The sequence below is a fragment of the Megalopta genalis genome, chromosome 3 (genome assembly GCF_051020955.1).
Source record: "Megalopta genalis isolate 19385.01 chromosome 3, iyMegGena1_principal, whole genome shotgun sequence".
Taxonomy (NCBI): Eukaryota; Metazoa; Arthropoda; class Insecta; order Hymenoptera; family Halictidae; genus Megalopta; species Megalopta genalis.
In genome coordinates this window covers 34,089,678-34,092,099 of record NC_135015.1, presented here as the reverse complement: position 1 = coordinate 34,092,099, position 2,422 = coordinate 34,089,678, and the positions used below count along the sequence as shown (strand labels likewise).

The window sequence follows — 2,422 nt, the reverse complement described above, 5'->3', positions numbered from 1 at the left end:
TTGCTCAGATGAACGCCATTCTTTTTTATCTGTTCCAGATAAGAGATTAGGACACTCGCTGTCGCATTTACATATATATAATATATATCTGTGGGCTTGGATTTACGAAATATAGTACCGATTATATAATTTTAATCAGAGTCATTAAGCCACCATCGAACCGCAATATGAAACACTTCGAAATAAATATTTCTAAAAAAACCGAACGAACTCTAACCGAATTAACAACAAAATTAACGTAAGCATTTACGTTAAAAAAATAGTACAATTAAAAATGCGACACGTAAAATTTAACTATGATTTCATAGCCAGTTTGTTTCGGTTAAATTCATAGCTTAAAATCATTTATTTGTTAACAGAATTTCTCGTTAACTAACGTCGATAAGAATAAAATAACAATTAGTAATAAATAAAATGAACCATCCATTTGATCGATTCTTCCAAAAGTCTGTACATCACATTACTTTTAATTAATCAAAATATCGTATAATCGTTTGAAATTGATTATTGGTCGCATTGTCTCCTAATCAAATAAAATAGCAGCGAACAATAAATAAAATAAATTTCCTATTCGAACGATTCTTCCGAAAGCCTGTTCATCTCTTTACTTTTAATCGATCAAAATATTCTATAATCATTTAAAATTGATTATCGATCGCATTGTCTCCTAATCAAATAAAACAGCAGCGAACAATAAATGAAATAAATTTCCCATTCGAACGATTCTTTCGAAAGCCTGTGCATCTCTTTACTTTCAATCGATCAAAATATTCTATAATCATTTAAAATTGATTATCGATCGCATTGTCTCCTAATCAAATAAAACAGCAGCGAACAATAAATGAAATAAATTTCCCATTCGAACGATTCTTCCGAAAGCCTGTGTGCATCTCTTTACTTTCAATCGATCAAAATATTCTATAATCATTAAAAATTGATTATCGATCGCATTGTCTCCTAATCAAATAAAACAGCAGCGAACAATAAATGAAATAAATATCCTATTCGAACGATTCAGCGCGCCGCTTCGCCCAAAAAAACATCGTGCAACACCATTTAGAAACGGAGTTCCGACCGGATTGTTTATTAACGACCGGCGTTCACCGATGGAAATTGGACGAAAAAAAAGAAAAAGTGAATCCTCCGCCCGTGACAATGCGTCATTGACAACATTGCCGTGACCAGGATTCGAACCTGGGTTACTACGGCCACAACGTAGGGTCCTAACCACTAGACGATCACGGCTATTGGTGGACTCGAGATCGATCCGGCGATTCGACGATGATCGATCGTAACAACGGCCGACTTGCTCGATCAACCGTGGCAGCGGCCTCTCCGCGCAGACTTTATCGTGTCCAGAGATCTACCATGCATACGCGGCGACTAATTTACGCTTGTAGATCCTCCGTCGCGATTCCGCGGGAAATTATAACTTCATTACGCTATCATTACTCCGCGTATCTAATTGCGATCGTCTAATTTATATCTACATTTATATATCTGTATTATTTCGTACACTTGCGCGCGGGAGAGCCGTCGTTCGCTCGTGTTCTTTGAAAAAACGTAGCCACACCACTCCAAGGTTGTTTTGTGCATCGGTGCTTTTATTAGGTCATTTGTGACTTTACGACGCCCATTTTGGCACCCATTGCCCAGCACACATCGCAATTAATAATTACGGGAGCTTGTTATTTTATTATGAACGGCCGTTTTCGTCTGTTATTTTACTTACACTTTTATAGTCCGAAGCAGTCTTCCGAGGTCGTATACAAGATTTATCCCGGTCTTTTTTTTTTCCTTTAATTGACTCGCATTTCTCGCGATAATGCAGCTATTAAACTTACTTCTGTTCGGACGTCTCATTTGAATTGCGCGCGAGAGTTCGTCGTTAATTTATATCCGATTTTAATAATAGTTCGTTACGATTTTTAAATCTCCGACCATAAAGGGTGTTCGAGTAATTAGTTTTTCGTTTTATTCGCGTTTTATATTCTTATTGTAGTCTCTTTTTCTATTCGTTATTTTATCCGGACGAGCTTACTACTAGTTCCCCTTATTCGCTGTTTCACGCAGACGTCGTTGTTTAGTTTCATTTGCATATATGTGATCTATTGAAATGCTGTTTTTGTGTTTCTCTGACAGGAACATCGTCGATAAAATTATTAACAATGATTTAGCTGATTACTGCTATCTTTAATTAGCTCTTTTATTTTCTATAAAATATAATATAATATAGAATATAATATAGAATATAATATAATACAGAATATAATACAGAATATAATATAGAATATAATATATAATACAGAATATAATATAGAATATAATATATAATACAGAATATAATATAGAATATAATATATAATACAGAATATAATATAGAATATAATATAGAATATAATATTCTATATAGTATATATTC

The 2,422-nt window shown here is 34.0% G+C and overlaps 1 non-coding gene across 1 annotated transcript; it reads right to left on the bottom strand.

Moving 5' to 3' along the window:
• Window positions 1-1,173: 1,173 nt before the first annotated feature.
• Window positions 1,174-1,245, bottom strand: TRNAH-GUG (transfer RNA histidin (anticodon GUG)). The gene has a single exon. It is a non-coding gene; the product is annotated as a tRNA-His (tRNA).
• Between the last annotated feature and the right edge of the window lie 1,177 nt (window positions 1,246-2,422).